This window comes from Bidens hawaiensis, unplaced genomic scaffold, assembly GCF_021521415.1.
Source record: "Bidens hawaiensis isolate Kalapana, Puna unplaced genomic scaffold, B.hawaiensis_p1.1 tig00012685_1, whole genome shotgun sequence".
Classification (NCBI taxonomy): Eukaryota; Viridiplantae; Streptophyta; class Magnoliopsida; order Asterales; family Asteraceae; genus Bidens; species Bidens hawaiensis.
This window is the reverse complement of record NW_027492050.1, coordinates 65,457-90,496: the sequence shown is the minus strand read 5'-3', so window position 1 is coordinate 90,496 and position 25,040 is coordinate 65,457.

Genomic DNA, 25,040 nt, shown 5'->3' with positions numbered 1-25,040 from the left:
AGGAAACGAAACTGCAAAAGTTCAGGAAACGAGACTGGAAACGAAGGTACATTTACAGTTAGGTCAAATTTAGTCATGTAAACAAATCGAATGAACACGAAGGGGGCTTGTTAGTGTCATTTTTTTAACTCTAACCGAACAAATGAACAAACAATAACACTTAAACGAACGTATTTTCTTGTTCTTGTGCGTTTGTTCAAAAATTGAGTGCGTGCATTCATTGAACTTTATTCAAACAAACACGGAACTGTTAAACAATGGGATTTTCTTGTTCGTATTGTTTGTGTTTGTTTGTTACGAAAATTAACGTGCTCGTGTTTTTTCGTTACCAAAATGAGCGTGTTTATGTTCATTTGTTAAGAAAATGAATGTGTCCGTGCTCGATCATATTACTTTAACTGAACACTTAAACAAACAGTTTTGCTTTCTTTCTATGTACTCGTAAAGATATAAATGTGTCAGTTTTCGTTTATGTTCGTTTTCAAGCCAGGTTCATCTAGCTTGTTTAATATTTTAGTAATCTTAATACATTTTAAGACCATAATCTGCTTGACAATTCCTATAGGTCATTATTTATTTTGTTTTATCAGGTTGCTTCTCTGTATTTGCTGGTGTTGGAGAGCGTACCCGTGAAGGTAATGATTTATACAAAGATAAGCTTGTTTAATAATTGAGCCTGAACCCGAGCTTCACTTATCGAGCTCGAATAGACTCACGAGCCTAAACGAGTATACTATATATATATATATATATATATATATATATATTAAAAAATAATGAAATATATATTTTTAAAAATTAAGAATTGTACAAAGATAAGCTTTTTTGATAATTGAGCTTGAACCTGAGCTTCACTTATTGAGCTCGAGTAGGCTCACGAGCCTAAGAGAGTTTCATTAACATGCTAGGCGTTGACCAAGTCGCCAAACAATCTAATGATCCACAAATGCACGGGCTTTTATGGACACTGCTACGTCAAGGTTTTATCAATATAATTCACTTTTAAAGATTAAACTACATGTAAACCACAGTGTGTTGGGCAGTGTGTTGGGCCTAAAAGTTTATTAAAACTAAACTCTATTTTATTAATTAGACGAACGTAAACATGTTCATTTGTTTATTATTTAGACGGACGTGAATTAACTTCCCGTTGAACGTTTTACGTCCAGTTCGCTTCTAGGCCTAATAATTAGTGAGCTAATGAAGTTTTATTTTTTTGCATTCATGTGCTAATTGTAGGAACGAGTTCAGAGGGTTTTGTAAGAAAATAAATGTGTTCATGTTCGTCCGTGATAAAAATAAACATGTTCTTTGTTTGTTAAGAAACCAACGTGCTCGTTCGTTAGTTAGGAAAATGAATGTGTTCATTCCTTAAGAAAATAAGTGTTGTGTTCGTTCGTTTAATTCTAACTGAACGCTCAATAAGTTAAATCTATATGTTTTGCAAATCATTAATGAATGTTTGGATTTGCATTTAGATGGTGGCTGCAAGTGTTTGAATCTGCCGACAAGTTTACAAGTCACGTAAAGGTATTTGGGTCAATCAGATCAAATTTCGGCTGCTAGCGGTTTACGAGTCAATTGCACTGCTGAGTACAGGGAACTAATGGGCCATATTTTATTAACCAGTCAAGTCAATTGCCCTGCTTACACCTTCGTTCTATTAGCTTGAATTCTTATTACTTATGTTTTTATGTAATATTATTAGTTATGTTATTTTTTTAATATACTTAGGATGAGGTAATAACTTAGTTATGTACTTTTAATCATTTTGCAGTCTTGTATACTCTATGTGTAAATGATAGCGAACAAGGCAGTGGTAACTTTATCACTATATTTTCATGTGAAGTTGATTTTAGATGTGTAGAGATGAATTGAATTTGTATTTTGTAAAAGGAAACATATATTTATATGTAACAATAACACCAACAATTTGTGTGTTAAAGAATAGATGGCATTACCACAACATGGATATCGGGGTTGATCCAATTGCTATTTAAGTTTTATGTCTTACTCTTTTTTGTTTTGCTTTTTCTTAAAAAAAAAAAAGAATTAGACACTCATCTCATGCCTATGAATGATTGTTGTTTTTGAACCATTAAAGCAATGTTTGAACGTACAAGTTTGTCTTTCACATCTATTTGGTATAAATAATTTAAAAATTAAATGAGTTAAAGGTTAATCTTCGTCATTATAACGAACAACACAAATACTAATCGAATGCCAACTTCAACGTGCATGTGATTCTCAGTTACAGAAGTATTTTACAATATATCATGACAGGATTAATAAACTAACAGAATTAAGCGTCGCGTTGCTAAGTATTTCCGCCGCATCGCGCGGGCACCTACTAGTATATATATATATATATATATATATATATATATATATATATATATATATATATATATATACTTTTTATATATATATATACTTTCATACATACTCTTAACATTTTCTATATCATTCATATATAATTCGTATATCATTCATAAAGCATTCACATATCATACACTTACCACTCAAGGTTAGTGCATTAACTAATCACATCGAGTATGCGCATAGCTTTGAAAACGTAACAAGGAGATGGGGCTAGAAACTCACATGTGTCTTGTGCCTCTCAGAGTTAACTTTAATACCCCTCCTTATCTGTGCACGACTAATTGTGTAATAATTTTAAGTATCAATTAACTACTTCTAACTATATCATCTAATCGAATCATCATTATAATCGAATCACCATTCTAATCGAATCATAATTCTAATCAAATTACAATTCTAATAGAATGACAGTTCTAATCGAATGACCATTCGATTCAATTACCTTTTCAATTCGATTCAGGTTCTTTTCAATTCGATTAGATTACTTTTCAATTTGATTCGATCACTCTTCAATTCGATTCAAACATGGTTTTTCATATCTTTTCTTCCTTACCACGTATTTTCATTCCGTTATGCCCGTTTTAATGATAAAATGAGTTATGACCCATAACAAGTTCGTTTATGTACTTTAACTTGTTCTAAACATCACCCGTATTACCCGCTTCGTTCCAAATGACTTGTTTACGTTTAAGTTTACATTTTTCTCACATAATAAGGTCCGATTTACTATCCTACCAAGTTTCATTCAAAACGACTTCGTTTACCCATCCTTTGCATGAACCGAACACTACTCGTTTTAACCGAAACGAAACAACTAACTTGTTTACTCACAAGTTCATTACTTTATCAATAATCGTGGCCCCGTTCTATCATCCTACCAATTTTCATGCAAATCCGTGACGTTGGATTTACTCATAAACACAGTTCTAAATATCAGAGTTGTTAAAAACTTTCGCTGAAATAAATAAACTTCAACATTCATTACAAAACGTTCAACATTGTCTATAAAAGCATAACATAAAAGTATCGTATTTAAACATCATGACGAGTCTTCAGATGCCAGCCACCTTAGTCCTATCATGTGTCTCCCTCAGGGTAGCTGCTTCAGTCTATTTACCTGTGTGCATACTAAAAGTTAGCTACGTTGAGTGAGTTCTAGTTAATCAGGTAACATACAATACATTCACATACGCATCCGAAGATACATATTATATACTTAACATGCTTATCTTTCTTTCATACATACGTAATTATATAACTTCTTTCTTTCTTTCGTTCTTTCGTACTTTACATTTATACATACTTTACATACTTATACGTTTTAAGGAGCATTACGCTCTACTGCCTCGAGTATTATTAGGGCTCGGTCTCTTTTCTGCCTCGGATACTAGTAGGGTCCGGTCCCTTCTTCCTCGAGTGTTATTGGGGCTCAGTCCCTTTCTGCCTTGAATATTGTTAGGGTCCGGTCCCTTCTTCTGTACCTTACCATTCTTTTATATTTATTTATAACTTTCATACATAACATACAATTATCATCCATAAATCATATATAAACAATCACATCTTCAAACTATCACTTGCCGGTACATGAAATATCCGAAGATCGTTCACAGACCTTCATTCATACATAAATCATATTAAATCTTCATTTTAAATGTTACCTTATATTATTAATAATTACTTATTCTTTAGTTCATATATCATATAAGTCCTTCTCTATTGTTTATGTACGTATACGCCGTTTATCTTTTGTTTATTTTGTAAATTCAATCTAGCTCATTAGTCCCATTGGATGTATAATTTGTTACAGCGTATAAGTTGACCCAAGGTATAAGTTACACGTGCGCGTCCATACATATACGACACACATGAATACATACACGTCATATACAAAAAAGAGCATACATACACGTCACTACATATACATATACGCCATACACATATACGGGCATACATACATGTTGTTAAATAAACATATACACCATATACATAAACGGGCATACATACACGTTGTTACATATACATACATGCTGCTATACATATACGGATATACATACACGCTGTTATAGATATGCACGGTTATGCATACATGCTGCTAAACATATATGGTGCATATACTTATACGCCATATTAGTCATGTTTAGTTCTTATATACACATTTTTGGGGTTTTTCTTCGATTCCGGCGCCGTCAGCTGCCGTTAACCGCCATGGTTGATCGGGATTTGATCGTTTATAGTCTAGGTAGCTCCGGGATGTCCAGATCTGAGCTAAGGTGGTCCTTAAGCTTGTTTTTGGTTGATTAAACACCCTAATAAAACTAGATCTAGATCCAAAAGACTCATAGGACATTATGGGGCTGCTGTGTCGGGTTCTACTATGGTGGGTTAGTTGAGATAAATAATTTCTTACATTCAGTTGGTGTTGGATCGTTTAATATATTAGAGTATAGAGTGTTTGTCTTAAGTGTGTGCTTTTGAAGGTGTAGGCTATGGTGTAGAGATGGATGGAAATAGAAAGGATTAGGATTTAAGGGGTATTTATACTCCCATAAGCCCATGGACCTTAGACCCATCTTCCTTTTTGGTCCATATTTAATTCCATCTAATTAGCCTACTTAACCTTCCATCTCTGTTATTTTATTATTTTTCTGCTAACTCAAGTAAACTTTTACATCATAAATAAATAATATATTTAAATATTATTTTTAGAAATTTCGGGATGTTACATCCGTAAACGAAAAGTAAACATTTTTAACAAAAGCGTACCTTTGAGGTTTATGTTCGAAATCACTCGAATAGACCAAAAACATATCAAACGAACTCGGATTTTAGTGATTCAAGTGGCCACGGAACCGTCTCGATCTACAAACCAATTATCTCGCCGTTGCCGGAAACTACCGCTACAGTCACCGGAAAACCAAAACAGTTGCCGGAAAACTACATTTTTCTGTTACAATTTCCTTGATAATAACCACACTTCCCGACCTCTGATCAAAGATCCGACTGGTGAAAATCTTCATTTATATGCTAGTAACACTCTGTACAAATTGGAGACCGAACCAACGGTTATATATCCGGGAATTTTCGTGTATTTGTGGGTTGTTTTCTCAAAAACGAGAATTTTGGTAAGGAATGAATTTAGAGGCTAGGATGGTTATAATGAGATGGAGGCTACACTTATAGGAAGAGAGTAGTGTTTCATGTTTAACTTTTCATCTAATGACACTTATTTCCCTCCTACTTTAGATAATTATATTTATCTTTTATAATATAATTAAACCAATTCCACTAAATACCGATGAAACTTGGGATGTTACAAGTCTACCCACCTTATAAGAGGTTTCGTCCTCGAAACCTGCCTAGTCCTTGTAAAAGGAATACTTCCCGTATTGACATCCTTTCTTTAGCTTACTAACTTACCGGTCTATCCTTTGTCTTACAATCATCGAGTGATGTTAATTAGTTTAGCCGTCCACAATATCTTGTCCATGAAGTCCTTGATGATACGCTTCCTTATCTTGACTAAGCAAGTCCATCATTTCCTATGCATGATATTCTTCTTGTTCTTCAAATAGAAACATTGCACTTACTATCATAACACTTAGCATTGAATGACCCTTCCGTCCAATTATAACCTTTAGCAACATGCTAATTTGCAATACGTTCAAAACATAAGGAGACATTTCAAGTTTCTCCTTAAGGATTATTTCTTGAAATCCTTTTGTCCATTACTTAAGATAGAACACTTCTTGCAGTTATTGAGCACATCCATTGCATAACTTGTCGAAGAACTCCTTAAGTCAACATTTAAACCTTCTTTCATTTTCAGTTATGCATCAATACGTAGGGTTCATGAGATATAGTTGTCTAAGGTGGCTTGATCATGAAGTCTATGATGATACATCTTCCTTTTCTTGGCTAATCAAGTATCACCTTGTCCATTATTTCCTAGTGCTTTATATCAGGCAGCCTGATATATCATAACTAATTATCTTAACTGATTTATGTTTCGGGCATGTCTTGACCTTCATGTGGACCTTTATAATACCATTCTATCCTTTTCATTCTAGAGGACATCCCTAGTATTAACACTCAATTCAAATAAACATAAGTCTAAACCATCTATATGCCTTCCTTGCATGTCTTATGTCCTTGGTTTCTGGCATCCTCTTGCGGTGTGATTGTCAGCTCCACATTCGTAACTCTTGTGATTGTTCTTATCCATGTAGGCAAAGTAGCCTGTCCTCTCACAATGTCGCGTCCCATAAACTCATGTTTTTCGACTTATACTTATGGGATTCACATTCATAAGTATCTACCTTCATTGTAACCAACATCTTTCCTTTCGAAGCCTCAATATAAACCGAGTATCTAGACTTATAACCTTCATCTAGGATTTGGCCTCGAAGATCTCCATGACGTGGAATCCCCATGCGACCAAATCTGATTTTCACATCATAAGTATTATCTTCCAACCCTCGGTGTAACCAGAAAATTCATTTATTTTTCATCTTGCTCTCATCCTTTATACCTTCTATTTCCCCTCGCAGATCTCGCTCATGAAATATGAAATGCTAACTAATTTATACAACTTAATAGTCGTGATAACCTCGCCACCTTTATGAATTAGTGCGCCAGCGACCACGTTAGCCTCACCAGGGTAATACTTAATTTCACCATCATAATCCTTTATCAGCCTTAACCATCTTCTTGTCTCATATTACGTTCTTTCTGCTTGAAGAGATATACAAAGTATTATGACTTGTATCAATGGTACACCTTGAAAAAACCTAGCATACAGTTGGGTGTTGTTTGTTTTTTAAGACAAAAACTGTCTTTAATCTGATTTCATCTTATTTTATGTTTGCAATATGAAAATATAATACTATTTGTTTTATAAACAGGATATCGTCTGCATAAGCTGAAAATTAGTTACCTGTCATATATATCATAATAGGTAGAAATCAATTAACGTTCGTGGACTGCTAAAATAAATGGTGGTGGTGTACGGACTATGGAAGTGGGTGGTGGTGTACGAACTATGGAAGTGGGTGGTGGTCGAAAATTGTGGTAGGCGATGAACCGTGGTGGTGGTGATGGACGGTTGTGGTTGGTGGTGGACTGTGGTAGTGTACGGTGATGGTGGCCGATGGTTGGTAGTGGTGGTGATGGACGCTGATGGTGGGTGGTTGACTGTAACACCCCGTAACCGCAGCGAAAACGTAAACGGGATGCAACAGACACCTCTGATATCAACCACATTGTTTATAAAGAAAACTGAATACATTAATATACTTCAAATTACATTATCTCATATTTCATTACCTTCTAGGTGATACACACATCATACAATATGATACATAATTCTATTTAATATAATGTATCCTAACATCCAGCACGCAAATCTTACACACATCAAGCACTTAGCACGTAAGCAATCACTTCATCTTAGTTGTACCTGAAAAGCATGTGAGAAAACGGGTCAACTACGAATAGTTGGTGAGTTTCACAATTTGAGTAAACCTTGATAATTCAATACAAAATATAATATTATCGATGTAATTATGCTGAGCCCACAAGTGAAACCTCTGACTATCACACACAACCCCGTGGCATACTCCGCCCACGAATCTGCCCCAAACCGCTATGTCTAACATTACATAGCAAAATATATATAACACCCAAAATAGACATGTGCAACTGGCTGAGAAACATCAGCAAATCCATGCCGGACCAGTTGGGTTTGTCAGACCAATAGTACTATCCACACTCTACCGGCTTTCAGTTAATCACTCGTGTTCCGGGGCCTTAGAATGTTAGCAACTCAGACAATTACCATCTTAGTACATTTCCGTACGATTCCCGTACAATAAAATATATATAAATCCACGCAATTCCATGCGTTCAGTATGTACTTAAACATTTCAGTAGTAACATGCTTCCGCCCCAAGAAAGTATTTAAAAACAATTCAGAAAAAGGGGCTCGTGAAATTCACCTTAGAACATGCAAGCAGGTAACAACAATCATTATCAGTTAACACGTCCAATCTGCAATATGATCCCTACGATCGTTACTATACACTCATTATTAATATAACTTTAACCGTATCAACCGGTACATCTGGGGACACTGTTAACCCAGTACTGTAACCGTTTCGGGGGCAATGTTAACCCAGAAACACTTCTCCGGACTCAGATTGTGATATCGTTTAGAGTTCACTAGTCAAAATTACTATTAGTCGTTTTTCCCGTTTTGCGTGCCTAACACGGTTATCCGTTTTTACGTTTCAAAAATGAGTTTGGTCACACACGACCCGAAAATTGTGGTTGACTGATAATTTAATTAAGGTTGTGAAATTAGAGCTCGGTTTAGACGCCCCGATTGGCCGCGGGACCCGTTTCCGTCTTTAGCGCACCGGAAACTGTTAAATCGGGTAAAATTACCCAAATCATCCGAATTATTTTCGGATGATTTATTTTTACCTGTTTAACTCAGTTAAATGAAAATAGTTCATTTTTAGGGTTTTTATACACCAGTCAGTTCGTTTAAGCGAACTTTACCGGTTTACGCGTTTTAAGCTTTAAAAGTTTGTTTTTGCACAAATAATTATCCGTTTAATCTCGGATCTTGAAATTTTGCACAAATCACTTTTTGACAGTGGGGAATTTTGTAAAAATATTTCCAGAATTAATTTTTATATTTAAAATTTATTTATCTATTTTTAAACACCATTTAAACACTAAATATGTCGTAAATACCAAACGACCTTAGAAAAATCCCAATTTTTTCCTGGATGTCCCCTGCCATCCACATAGTGCCCTGTAATTTTTTCAAAACCAAAATCTTCTTTTACATGCCATTTTCACAAAAACCGAGCTAGAAAACCGTAGAACTCGTTTAACCGAAAAGCCTACTTAGACTTCTCCAACTGACCTAACATTTTGTGTGTGACTTATACATGTTATAAAAAGCTTATCTGCAATTTTCCAGAATTTATCATGATATTTAATTATTTTTCACCATTTTTGGCCAAAACCGAGCATTAAATTCACCAAATATTCATCCTTTGCCCAAACATTACCAAATATTCACAGAACTCATCTTTTCATGTATTTAACATCTCTGTAAAATTTCATGACCTAACTCCAAACCATCAACAATCTGTCCAAAAACTCCAAAACCGAACATAAACAAAATATACCTTTCGTTTTCCGCCACTACAAGCTACAAACTCGTCTTTCCGCCTTATCTACCACTAAACACAGAGCCTATAACCAACATACCACAATACCAAGCAAGTTACACTCACGATCAAGCCTCTTACACTATAGTTTCGGTTATTGTTTCAAAACTAAAGTTTAAAACGTAAAAATTCGTTTTTGGTTCGTTTAACTCCTTTCTTGGACCAAGATCCCTTGTATAACCCGTATACATCACTTGATCATGCAAGAATCGGTTTTCATCTTTGAAACCTCATTTTCTTGCAAACAAACTCAAGAAACGAAGGTGAAAACGTAGATAACTCGATCCTTACCTCGTTGTTCTTGCTACAATACTCGGTTTTTAGTTCATGATCTTGAGAGAGTTGAAGATTATGGAGGGTTTGATGTAGAAAAAAGAAATGAGAGCATGGGGTAACACCCCCTAGACCGATCGGAATTGATAAGGGGTGGGGTGGGACCCACTTCTTCATTCTTGGCCACTCATTTGGATATCTGTAATCTGGATAATGTTTTGGATAATCTGGTTCAGTTCGTTTTTTGGTTAAACGTTTAATTCGGCTTAAAACGAGGCTAAAACGGTCGTTTTTCGGCTTAAAAATGAAATTTATATAAAACCGATTTAAAAACTTTAAAAACTTAAACCATGACATTTATTAACTTAAAACATCATATTATTAATTATCGCGCATCTTTTCCGGCTTGATCGATCATCTCTTGCTCGGTTTGGTATTGAAGGTTTCGTTTAATGTACCGACGTACCATTAAATCGAAATTCTTTTTCTGTGCCGTACTTTACTTATCCCGAAGCATTAATGCTTCGTAACATCACTAAATATTATAGATATCGTCTATAATTGAACCCTCGATTCGTTCGGGTTTCAATAACTATCTATCGATTAATCGCATATTCAATACGATGAATTATATATTCACGTACAATCAATACAGTGAACCATGTATTCTCGTATAATTACTATGGTAATTCGTGTACCCGACATTAAATATAACGTAACTATTGTCTACCGGTTAAGGTATACCTGGTTTCGTCGGAATCGTTACATTCTCCCCCCGTTAAGAAATTTCGTCCTCGAAATTTTACACGCCCACTATCCCCTTCCCGAGAGAAAGGTGGGGGTTTTTCCTTCGGAATTCACCCTCGCGTTACCAGGTATAATCTGGTCCTCGTGGTGAATTCCACTTAATCATAATCAATAAAGCTTGGTACGTCCAAACTGTTTAGTTTTCCCGTCTACTATCTCTACGGAATTATTTATGATATCAAGCACGTCTTCTATGAGTACCTCCATTACCGGTACTTTCGTTGCCTCATCGCCTAGGTACTTTTCAATCCGTATACATGGCAAAACATCATGTATAGTACTTAGCCCCTGGAGTACTTTAATCAATAAACTAAATGACCAATCATGGAGATAGTCTCATGAGGTCCAATATATTACGGAGCTATTTTCGGTTTTGCCAACCTCATATCACCTCTCTAAGGTGATGCCTTAAAAATGCCTTGTCACCTCTCTCCAGTGACAATGATTTCCTTTGAATGTTGGCATAAATCCTTTGCCAATCTCGCGCTGCTTTCAACTTATCTTAAATATTATAAATCCGATTGGTTGTATCTCGAATCAACTCAAATCTTATGGCTTGATTGACGCCCACTTTCAATTTAACAAATTGGTGATAATTACTTCACCCATAAAGAGCTTCAAGCTCTCGATGCTTCCTTCCCCGCCTTCCAATAATGGAAGTAGGATGACTATTTCGATCTGAAATAATTGAAAATGGTACTCTACGACGAGATACCATTTCACCATCATGAATTTGGGCGAGAATTCATTGTGGTAATCGTCATGGATTGGGATGAAATGCGAGGATTGGTTAATCGATCCGCGATTACCCAATTTACATCATGCCTTTGATATATCTTGGGAATTTGCATCCCGAAATCCGTTGTAATTTATTCCCACTATCATTGGCGAATTTTCTGTCGTTGTGGCGTTCCCTAGGGTTTTCGGTGTGCAGCCTTATCTCTTGCATAACTTAAATATTCACCAACATACGTAACCATATCTTCCTCCAAACTCGGCCATTAATAAATCCTTTCAGATATTCGTATCATCAATAGTCTAATCCGATCCCGGATGTATGGAATATTTCGATCTATGCGCTTCGTCCATGATTAATTCACGAAGGTCATGGAGGGTCGGGATCCAAACCCGATTTTTGAAGTAGAGAATTTCGTCCACGCGCTGTTCGAAATTCTTCTCATTGCCGTAAAGTCCCTCCTTTTCCAATTGTTCCTCTTTCAACGCCCTACGTTGAGCGACTCGAATCAGGTCCGAAAGGTTCGACTGGACTATCATCCCCAGCGCTCGCACTCGCAATGGCTTACCCCGATCTGGCCTACTCAAGGCATCGGCTATGACGTTAGCCATGCCGGGGCGATAACGGATGTCACAGTCTTAATCGCTTAACAACTCGACCCATCTTCGATGAGTATGAGACTGCGGTCTTTTATCATCTATAAAATTTGTACATTTGCGTCGTACAAAGGATTATGAGTTGGGTAGTGCAAAAAAAATCTTTAATAAATCGCTGATAGTCTCCGGCTAGTCCTAAGAATTGGCGCATTTCCTTTGGCGCCTTGGGTGACTGCCAATTTTAATGGTTTCTATCTTATTTGGATCTATGTGAAATCCTTGTTGCTTTACAACATGACCAAGGGATTATGCTTTCTGTATTCAAATCACATTTCAAAAACTTCGCGTACAACTCCTCTTGCTTTAACACTTCCACAGTTTTCCTTAACCGTCGTTCGTGCTCTTCTTTACGTTGCAAATATAACAAAATATCATCAATGAATGCTATGACAAATTTGTCAAAATAAAGTTTACAGACTCGGTTCATGAGTTCCATGAATACTGCCTGCGCATTTGTTAACCCGAACGGCATGAATAAGAATTCATAATGGCCGTAACGAGTCTGAAACGCTGTTGTTGCAACGTCCTCCTCTTGGATTTTTCATTTGGTGATAACTATATCTAAGATCAATTTTCTAAAATAAATCGCCCCTTGCAGTTGGTTAAACAGATCATTTACTTCGAAGAAGTGAATACCTATTCTTGATCGTCACTTTATTCAATTCTCCCTAATCAATACATATCCTAACACTTCCGTTCTTCATTTCCCAAATAACACTGGTGCACCCCATGGTGACTAACTAGGTCGTATAAGACCTTATCCAAAAATTCTTGCATTTCAGTTGGTGCAAGTCGGTAAGGTGTTTTAGCAACAGGGCCAGCTTGAGGCATTAAATCGATTCTGAATTCGACCTGTCGGGTTGGCGGTAATCCAGGAAGTTCCTCTGGGAGAACTTGTGAAAATTCGCGTACCACCGGGATATCTTCTATATGTTTTCTTTTAAATCTGTGGCAATCACGTTTGTTAAATACACCACGTCTTCTTGACGTAAATATTATACCATCTCAAGATGAGATTAGAGTGGTAACATAATACCGTACACTTTTCTCTGTATCTAATCGCTTCATCGTCCGAAAGAGAGCTTCCAATCATCTTCTTTTCATATTTGATTTCGGCTTCATGTTGAATTAGCCAATCCATGTTAGCTGTTACGTCAAACTTCTTAACTTTACTGGTCGTAGGTCGATAAGGAAAATTAATCGTTCAGAATAATAGGACAATTCCGAACAATTTATTTAACCATCAGGGATTTACCGTTAGCGATTCTACAGTATAGGGTTCTGTAGTTTCACTAATCGGTATCTTTCCAAATGATAGGAGGTTAACAGGAACTAATTTCTATCGACAACCGTAAAAATATCGCTGAAGTCTATTGATTTAAAACTACAACATATTTGATACCACCTTTGGAACATGACGTGCTTTATTCGAACTACTCACAAAAGCACGGCTCCTTGCTTGATCAGAGGTTGATGCTTGTCATGAGGTTCATCTTCCAACGACTCCTTGGTTCAACTTTGGGCAATTTCTCTTGAAACGTTCTGTATTGCCACATTCATAGCAAGTACGACTGTTTGGCATAATTTGATATCTTTGGATGGATTGTTATTGAAGCTGTTGGGTTCGGAGTGGTTGTACACGAATGGGTTGGGGTTGCCGGTTCACATGGCTTCAATTGGTTCTACGATTGGGGCATTACGTCCATCTTTACCACACCTGTGGCCTACTATCACTCAACATTATTCCTCCTGCCGATAACCATATTTTCCACATTTAGGGAAGGACCCTTCATGCGGTTCATGTTTTCACTCCAGAACTAGTCTTAGTATAATTCTGGGTTGTAGGACATACCTACTTATTCAAAAGCCTATCTTGCACTATACCTTTATCATTTCTCTTCTTTAACACTCGACGTCTCACCTAACGTCCATCCACCCCGCTTCCCATAGAGTCAAATATATCACTGCTGGCTTGTGACACAACCCTTCCAAAGGTTGTATATTTTACAGGATTGACTATACTCCTTATCGATGGAGTTAGTCCCCAATATAGCGCTCACTTCGCTTAGTTTCAGGAGTAATTAGCCATGTTACCAGACATGACAATTCCTTCAAACGATTAGCGTGTTCTAAGTGATCAGCACACAACATTTTTTTTCTTCCCTAGCTCAGTTTCCAATCTCTGAACTTAATTACTCGAATAAAAGTGCTCTAGCACAAGAATTTTTAATTCCGACCATGTCCTCTGAGTAATAATTTTCTAACTATAATTTTGTACCATCGTGTTCCATCACGATACAACATAATCTACCAACATATCTGTAGCATATTTCACTACATAATGTTCTAGACTCTTACCAATATCCTTAACCATTTCGATCTTTTCTATCCACTTGCTAATCTATTCCTCCCTTTACCATCAGTAAACTATTAATAATTTCCTTAACACAACCGACAAACATATCCTTCATACCGGATCTAATTCATTACGACTACTATTCATGTTTAGTTTATAACTAATACTTGTAGTCGTAATAGTATTCGGTGGGACATTATCACTCTTAGTAATAACACTAAGAATTGAAATATTCATTTTCATGTGATTGCTCGATCTATAATTCTGCGATCACATTTGCATCAACACTAGCAGTGATCTGTGATACGACATTCGGTATCATCATCTGCTATCTTTGAGCAATCAACTGAATCATATCAATCTCCATCATTGGAGTTACTCTTTTTATGTCATTCTGCCGTACTCATCCCGTACACAGTAATCAATACTAATCTCCCCGTATAACTCGTTACCAGTTCAATCATAACAGCAGGTATACATACACACCAAATATTATCATACATATTACACATACCAGTATCTAGTATATATGTCCCACAAATGTAATATCATAAGGATTTAACCTGACGTCGGTTAACGTTTAAATATGTTTCATAACCCTTGTCACCAACTGACATATAGATCTTTCTCACAAAGATTAATGTTTAATATGCTTGATTTCATTATCCTTCTGCATGTCAGCATAACCGACACATGCTCACCGTGAGCACCAAACGATTACGTACCACAGAGTTATAATATCCGTGTCTATTTGTATATCCGGCATACACGGTATACCACCTACGAACGAACAACCAACTAGGCTATAATGATTCCAACACCTCTTTGTGTATGGGTAATCATTCTATTCGAATATACATGGGTACGGGCATCTAACGGATGTAAGGTTAACATAGGGAGTTGCAAGGTTCAAGGTAATCGCGCAACATGGGTTGCCTTCAAATATTATCAATTACTATTATGGGAAACTCTATTACTTGCTCAGTCATTGTCCTCAGGCGTTCTAGGTTCGCTAAAATCGGTGATTCTCGATCTGGAGGTGGTATGACTCATATGTTTGAGAGTGAGAGATACACATATATATTTATATATATTATTTTTATCTGCTCATTTATTATCAAATTTATTGTTATTATTATTATTTTATTTTATTCAATTTATTTATTTATTTATTTACCTTAATGGAATAGGAATGGGTTCAGGTACAGATCCGTCCGTACGTGAAGGTCGTCGGTTCGGGTGAACATAGGGGGTTATTAGGATATACGGTACCGGTGTTGGTAGGGTAAGGGATTTATTAATTTCGGTTGGGAGTGACGGTTACTAGATATTTCTGGTTAATGCAAACGGGAGATCTAACTTGGTAATATCATAACTATGGCCCGATAAGTCCGACTTATCACCAACCGATGCTCTAGAAATTTCAGCATCCTCGGTACTTTTTATTATTTCATCCCCCGGTTCCTTTTCCGGGTCCTATTTCTCAATACATGTACCCGCAAGATATGTACATATATATATATACACATTAGCACGTATAAATAATATTATATACTTTACACATATGTTGCCATTTTTACCTATTATTGTACCCCGTGACTTCCCCTGAATTCCCTCGTGCGGACAAGTCTGTTATTATGTTCCGGACCATAATAACTCACTTGTCCATCCAAGTTCATCCAGATCTCGTCACTATAAATTATTAGTTGATATTCAGATCCTATAATACTTGAGCTACTAGTTATATTTTAGGTATCTTTTAAAGACATCCTAAATCTTTATAACCAATGGCTCTGATACCAAGTTCTGTAACACCCCGTAACCGCAGCGGAAACGTAAACGGGATGCAACAGACACCTCTGATATCAACCACATTGTTTATAAAGAAAACTGAATACATTAATATACTTCAAATTACATTATCTCATATTTCATTACCGTCTAAGTGATACACACATCATACAATATGATACATAATTCTATTTAATATAATGTATCCTAACATCCAGCACGCAAATCTTACACACATCAAGCACTTAGCACGTAAGCAATCACTTCATCTTAGTTGTACCTGAAAAGCATGTGAGAAAACGGGTCAACTACGAATAGTTGGTGAGTTTCACAATTTGAGTAAACCTTGATAATTCAATATCAAAATATAATATTATCGATGTAACTATATGCTGAGCCCACAAGTGAAACCTCTGACTATCACACACAACCCCGTGGCATACTCCGCCCACGAATCTGCCCCAAACCTCTATGTCTAACATTACATAGCAAAATATATATAACACCCAAAATAGACATGTGCAACTGGCTGGGAAACATCAGCAAATCCATGCCGGACCAGTTGGGTTTGTCAGACCAATAGTACTATCCACACTCTACCGGCTTTTAGTTAATCACTCGTGTTCCGGGGCCTTATAATGTTAGCAACTCAGACAATTACCATCTTAGTACATTTCCGTACGATTCCCGTACAATAAAATATATATAAATCCACGCAATTCCATGCGTTCAGTATGTACTTAAACATTTCAGTAGTAACATGCTTCCGCCCCAAGAAAGTATTTAAAAACAATTCAGAAAAAGGGGCTCGTGAAACTCACCTTAGCACATGCAAGCAGGTAACAACAATCATTATCAGTTAACACGTCCAATCTGTAATATGATCCCTACGATCGTTACTATACACTCATTATTAATATAAGTTTAACCGAATCAACCGGTACATCTGGGGACACTGTTAACCCAGTACTGTAACCGTTCCGGGGGCAATGTTAACCCAGAAACACTTCTCCGGACTCAGATTGTGATATCGTTTAGAGTTCACTAGTCAAAATTACTATTAGTCGTTTTTCCCGTTTTGCGTGCCTAGCACGGTTATTCGTTTTTACGTTTCAAAAATGAGTTTGGTCACACACGACCCGAAAATAGTGGTTGACTGATAATTTAATTAAGGTTGTGAAATTAGAGCTCGGTTTAGACGCCCCGATTGGCCGCGGGACCCGTTTCCGTCTTTAGCGCACCGGAAACTGTTAAATCGGGTAAAATTACCCAAATCATCCGAATTATTTTCGGATGATTTATTTTTACCTGTTTAACTCAGTTAAATGAAAATAGTTCATTTTTAGGGTTTTTATACACCAGTCAGTTCGTTTAAGCGAACTTTACCGGTTTACGCGTTTTAAGCTTTAAAAGTTTGTTTTTGCACAAATAATTATCCGTTTAATCTCGGATCTTGAAATTTTGCACAAATCACTTTTTGACAGTGGGGAATTTTGTAAAAATATTTCCAGAATTAATTTTTATATTTAAAATTTATTTATCTATTTTTAAACACCATTTAAACACTAAATATGTCGTAAATACCAAACGACCTTAGAAAAATCCCAATTTTTTCCTGGATGTCCCCTGCCATCCACATAGTCCCCTGTAATTTTTCCAGAACCAAAATCTTCTTTTACATGCCATTTTCACTAAAACCGAGCTAGAAAACCCTAGAACTCGTTTAACTGAAAAGCCTACTTAGACTTCTCCAACTGACCTAAAATTTTGTGTGTGACTTATACATGTTTTAAAAAGCTTATATGCAATTTTCCAGAATTTATCATGATATTTAACTATTTTTCATCATTTTTGGCCAAAACCGAGCATTAAATTCACCAAATATTCATCCTTTGTCCAAAAATTACCAAAAATTCTCAGAACTCATGTTTTCATGTATTTAACACCTTTGTAAAAATTCATGACCTAACTCCAAACCATCAACAATCTGTCCAAAAACTCCAAAACCGAACATAAACCGAATATACCTTTCGTTTTCCGCCACTACAAGCTACAAACTCGTCTTTCCGCCTTATCTACCACTAAACACAGAGCCTACAACCAACATACCACAATACCAAGCAAGTTACACTCACGATCAAGCCTCTTACACTATAGTTTCGGTTATTGTTTCAAAACTAAAGTTTAAACCGTAAAAATTCGTTTTTGGTTCGTTTAACTCCTTTCTTGGACCAAGATCCCTTGTATAACCCGTATACATCACTTGATCATGCAAGAATCGGTTTTCATCTTTGAAACCTCATTTTCTTGCAAACAAACTCAAGAAACGAAGGTGAAAACGTAGATAACTCGATCCTTACCTCGTTGTTCTTGCTACAATACTCGGTTTTTAGTTCATGATCTTGAGAGAGTTGAAGATTATGGAGGGTTTGATGTAGAAAAAAGAAATGAGAGCATGGGGTAACACCCCCTAGACCGATCGGAATTGATAAGGGGTGGGGTGGGACCCACTTCTTCATTCTTGGCCACTCATTTGGATATCTGTAATATGGATAATGTTTTGGATAATCTGGTTCAGTTCGTTTTTTGGTTAAACGTTTAATTCGGCTTAAAACGAGGCTAAAACGGTCGTTTTTCGGCTTAAAAATGAAATTTATATAAAACCGATTTAAAAACTTTAAAAACTTAAACCATGACATTTATTAACTTAAAACATCATATTATTAATTATCGCGCATCTTTTCCGGCTTGATCGATCATCTCTTGCTCGGTTTGGTATTGAAGGTTTCGTTTAATGTACCGACGTACCATTAAATCGAAATTCTTTTTCTGTGCCGTACTTTACTTATCCCGAAGCATTAATGCTTCGTAACATCACTAAATATTATAGATATCGTCTATAATTGAACCCTCGATTCGTTCGGGTTTCAATAACTATCTATCGATTAATCGCATATTCAATACGATGAATTATATATTCACGTACAATCAATACAGTGAACCATGTATTCTCGTATAATTACTATGGTAATTCGTGTACCCGACATTAAATATAACGTAACTATTGTCTACCGGTTAAGGTATACCTGGTTTCGTCGGAATCGTTACATTGACTGTGGTGGTGGCAGTGGGGGGTGGTGGACAGTGGTTGTGGCCGATGGTGGGTGGGTGGTGGTGATGACCGGTGGTGGACAGTGGTGGTGGTGGATGGTGGTGATAGGTGGTGGTGGTTTAAGATAGTGTGTGGTGGTAGTGGGTTGTGGTCGACAATGGGTGGTGGTCGACGGTGGGTGGTGATGGAAAATGGTGGTGGCGCACGGTGGGTGGTGGTAGCGGCGGACGATGAGTGGTGGTGGCGGCGGCGGACTATGAGTGGTGGTGGCGGCGGCGGACGGTGGGTGGTGGTGGTGGCGACAGCGGGCGATGGGTGGTGGTGGCGACGGTGGACGGTGGATATTAGCTTATCATTTATACCATATAAGCAGTTTTCAGATTTTTTTTAAAACAAACTGTCTTCAGGAACTTATGTCTGCGCGTCCGCAGACATAACCCTCATGCAGACGTTTGAAGCAAAAATAAACACAACCATACTCTTTCTTTAGCGTTTCCAACTCTTCTCTCAAGTGTTCAGTGTGGTCAGATATATCCCTTGAATAAATCAAAACTGTCGTCAAAAAAGGCAATGACATATTTGTCTCAGTATTGGATGAAATGCCCTATTCATCATATGTAACATACTGAAATTTCTAAAAATAATATATATTATTTACGCTGGAAATATTAAATTGAGTTAGTAGATTAATAATAATAAAATAATAATAAAGATAGAAGGATGGTAGGCTAATTAGATGGAAATTAATAACGGACTTAAAAGGGAATATGAGCCAAAGGTCTATCGGCTTAGGGAGTATAAATACCCCTTAAACCCTAATCCTTTCCACCTCCATCATTCTACACCTTAGCCTCCACCATAAAAAACACACACTTAAGCCAAACACTCTATACTCTATTCCATTCAACGATCCGAGACCAAACGAAGGTAAGAAATCATTTATCTCAGCTAACCCAACACATTAGAACCCGACACCGCAGCCCTTGCATGCCAAATGAGTCGTTTGAATCTAGATCTAGCTTATTTTGGGTGTTTAATCGACCAAAAACGAGTTTAAGGGCCACCTTAGCTCGGATCTAGACACCTCGAAGATACCCAGGTCATAAACAATCAAACTCCTGCCAACCATGGCGGCTGACGGCGCCAAAATGGAAGAAAACCCCCAAAAACGCGTATATAAAAGCAGAACTGGACCTATACGGCGTATAAGTATAAGCGCCGCATATGTATGAGCAGCGTGTAAGTAGTTATGGCACATATGTATATATACTGTATAAGTATATGTACCGAGTGTCACACCCCGACCAAAGGTAGCAGAACATGTCGGGGTGCAATGGGTTGCTCAAGAACATAAGACACTAATAACGTGACAATATTTAAACAACTCATTCACTTCAATTTATCATCAAAGGTAACACAACATCATTTATACAAAATAACACCAAATGTTTGAATTTAAATTGTTCTTTCTTCTAATATCCTAAACAGTCTCAAAATAAAATAGCGTCTTCAAACTCCAATCAACCAATAATCAAACCTGTAACAATGCATAAACTATAATTTGTCAACACGAATGTTGGTGAGCAATTTCATAGTTTTAAGTATATACAATATGAGGCAAAATCCACAACTCGTATATGAAACAATAAATAAAAGTAACAATTGCGGTATATAAATAATAAATAAATGAGGATCCTTTCTAATCGGTAATAACCGACATACTCGGATAACTAGCACAAGGCTAAAATAGTTAGGGGTGCGTATGATCATACTTATTGTGGCTCAACAACAACATCAGAATAAACACTGGTGCACGTAAAGCATATGAAACATATAACACACAATAGTGCAAGTATTCTAAGTGTCATACACCCTAGAGTTTGTGGTTTGAGGATCGAGTATCTTAAATCATTCTTGTTTTGAATAGGTATGCATGTTACTCGTAAAGTATAAAAATGAAAACGAGAATGAAATGCACTCACATGAAATAAGTAACTTGAAGGATTAGTTTGCGATAAAATGGAAAGGTAAGTTCAATGGGCAAGACCTAGATTAAGAGGGTCTTGAGTTAGTAGATGGTCTTAAAACATTTAAAGTAAAATAACACGACAAGTATGATAAATAGTTAAAGTTTGAGGGTTAAAGTGTAAATACAAATTAAAGTAATGGTTTTTGAAAAGTAAGTTTACTCGAAATCGGGTCTCAGTATTCTATTCATTAGTTTTACTCAACTTCTATTCAGTAATTATTTTGGTATATTTGCGATATCGCAAGACCCTTTGTTAAATAGATACCAAACGAGATCTTACGAGTGTTCGGACTTGTCGGTTCGAGTCTTGATAAATGACCAAGACCGAAGCCGAGATTCCAAAGTGATAAATGTTATGAGATAACTCAATGAAATCAAAAGAAACTTAAACAAGTGTGTAGTTCTATTAGGAAGAACCTCAACGTTCGTTAAACAAGTGTTTGGCTTTGTCGGTCCAAACTTGTTATAAGATCAAGTTTGATCCGACATACCAAGTATTTTGAGAAAACAGTTAAAATTAGTTTATAATATAGTTTAAAGAAAAATATGAGATTCGGTGGCCCAAAACACATCTAGTGTGTCTTAGGCGAGTGAACCCGGTTTAGTTCGGTCTTGGTTCGGTCATTGACTCGGAATAAGATCGAGTATGGTTACCGAATACCCAATACCATAGACTTATTAGAATAAACGTAGAAATGATAATATTCAAGTCTTACATACAACATGTTAATAATAAAGTATTTAAACAAGAGTTCGGTTTTGGTTCGGTCCTTGACTCGGTATGAAACCGAGGATGGTTGCCATATGCCTAATACCATAGAACTCATTAAAATTAGTTGGAAACTAAAATGAATAGAAACTAAACATTAATAATAAGCTTAAACAATTTAAAGTGTTTAACAAGGACTATAATAGTCTTCCATGTAGCCTTGCCTAGCAATACACCTAAACCGACCATGGCTTGTTGGGTTTAAGAAATGACAAGTAAAGACAAAATGAAGATTGAAATCTTCTCAACCTCTCTGAAAATGGCTAAGTATGGGTAACGAGCACACTTAGGCCTCCAAGCAAGCTTTTACTTAACCTAGCAAGGTATTTTGCCTTCCGGGTAAGGTTATCTTCTAGAATTCCTCTTAAGTGTTAATCCGAGCAAGGTTCACTTTTTCTAGAAAGGTTGTTCTTCAAGTCAAGCAAGGTTTGTTTCCGAGCAAACTCTTGCTAAACCAAGCTGGGGAAACCAAGTATTTTGGAAGATCTGGCAAGGTTTGTTTAATAAACAGTGGTCCCACGAAGGCTTGAAGAAAGTTGACAAAGATATATATTAAGGACTTATTCAAAGCAAGGTTCAACTCAGAGTAAGCTACAGTGCTACCAGCACAAGCTACAATGTTACCAACACACTTTGGTTTGTTCAAATAAGTTATTATTAACAAAGATTTGAAGAGATTTCTGAAGAACAAGTTAGCTCGTAGGACCATATAGAGCAAAGTTTGCTATGGTCAAGAGGATTGAAGTCTGCTAGCTGAATATTTTCTTAGGAAAATATTCAAAGTAAAGTTTTCTCGGAGAACTGTTCCCTAGCACACTTTGGTTACCAGGTCAGCTCGATGAAGACAAAAGTTATTAAGCTTACCCGAGGACCTGTTTACACTTAGAATCTTTTTATAATATGTTTTTATGATTATGTATCAATGATTAGGGTTTCTAGAAGGAATGACAACTGTCAGAGCAAGCCTATAAACAAAATAATTTAGGGCACGCTTATGACACAACTAAGAGAGACACATGATATTATTCCTGAAATTGATTGCGACGGCTGTCTTTAACACGTACGGATAAAACATTCCATTCTGAAACCCTGATTAATTTTCGTTTGTATTATTGATTCTATAAATGGAAATATTTTGAGTTACAGTATGTGTTTGTTATCTTTTTGTCTATTAAGCAACATTTAGTGTGTTAGTGTTTCCGTCATTAATGCATTATTGTTTTTACCCTAAATAGCAAGTCGTTAACCTTCTTGTCAACACTTAACCGTGTGGGTTACGACAGTGGTATATTGAGTGATTGAGCGACAGATACGGGACCGAAAAGTGGTATCAGAGCTTGTTGTCGCTGTTGGGTGAACAACTGTTGCTTATTATTGCTGATTTGAAGACGAAGAATGACGTCAGACGACCACTTTTTCATTGATTTATGATGTCAGTTGTCCTGTTCTTCATTTCTTTCCGGATCTGCAATATTTTGGTGTCTTCTTTCTCTTATTTACATTAAATTTTTGATTTTTATTATAGATCTTGCTCTTATCTAACCAGATATATCATATCTGAGGAATTTATCCACATATCCAATTATTTTTCAAAAGAGTGTTTAAATTTGTTTAAGTTTATCAAAAGTTTCTCTGTCTTTCAAAATATTTCAAAAATGCCAAGAAGATGTCTGGATGATTAGCAAGAAGTGTCTACTAACAAAATTCTCAGATTGTACGGACAGGAGAACTATATCAAATGGAAAGTGCTATTCGAAGCATCCGTTTGTTACAACGACGTGGAAATGTGGAACTCTATAAAGAATGGACCATTTGTGCCGGATGGAACAAACAACAATCAAGTTGTTGAAGTTAGAATGAGAAAGGCTTATGACAGAGCATTAGCCATGTTGAAATTGGGATTATCATAGGAAATTCCGACTAAGGTTGCTCACCATACAACTCCTAAAGCCATGTATGATGCCTTGTTAGAGATGTTTGAAGGCAACACAGAATTCAAGAATATCAAGAAAGAGAGGCTGAAGCAACAACTTGACCGATTCAAGTATAAAGATGGTTAAAGACTGAAGTCTGTATTGGAAAGATTCATGACCATTGTCAATGAAATCAGGAAAACTGATTATGTTGTCACTGATTATGATTTGAATACAAAATTGCTTTCATCACTGTCAAAAGAATGGTACACTGCCAGCAAGTTCATTAGGCAGAAACCAAATTTTGATGCTCTTAAGCTTGATGATGTGATCTGCTTCCTTTAAGCAGCAAAAATTGAAATGATTGAAAATGAAATGAGTAAGGAGGAAAAATCTTGTTTTCAAGTGACCAATGCACTCATTTCACCAATGGGAAATTTGTCTACAAAGAGCCAACAACAAATTCCTATTATTGAAGAACCTAGTGAACATGGTGGTGATACTCCAAGAAGTTTTGTTGCTGGAAGTCCAAGTAATCAAGGTGGACAATCCATATTCAATGTCTAATTGATTTATGATCAAGATACATCTTCAATGGCCAGTGGGCATACACCTTATGGTGGTAGTAATGTTGGACAAGGAAATGAATACTAAGCCTTGTTTTCAATGTTCACATATTCATATAATGCTTTTGTTGCCAAGAACATGATCTATACTAGTGTTGTTCAAGATGATCTTCAGCAAATAGATGCAGATGATCTAGAGGACATGAACTTAAAATGGCAGGCTGCTATGTTGGCAGTGAGGAGCAAGAGATTGTTTAATAGAACATGAAGGTCTCTTGTGTCTGGTCCGAATGAAAGAATAGGTTTTTACAAGTCAAAAGCAATATGCTACAACTGTCAACAACTATGAAATTGTGCAAGGGAGTGCAACCAACCAAGAAACATCCAAAACAATCAGTTTGCTCAA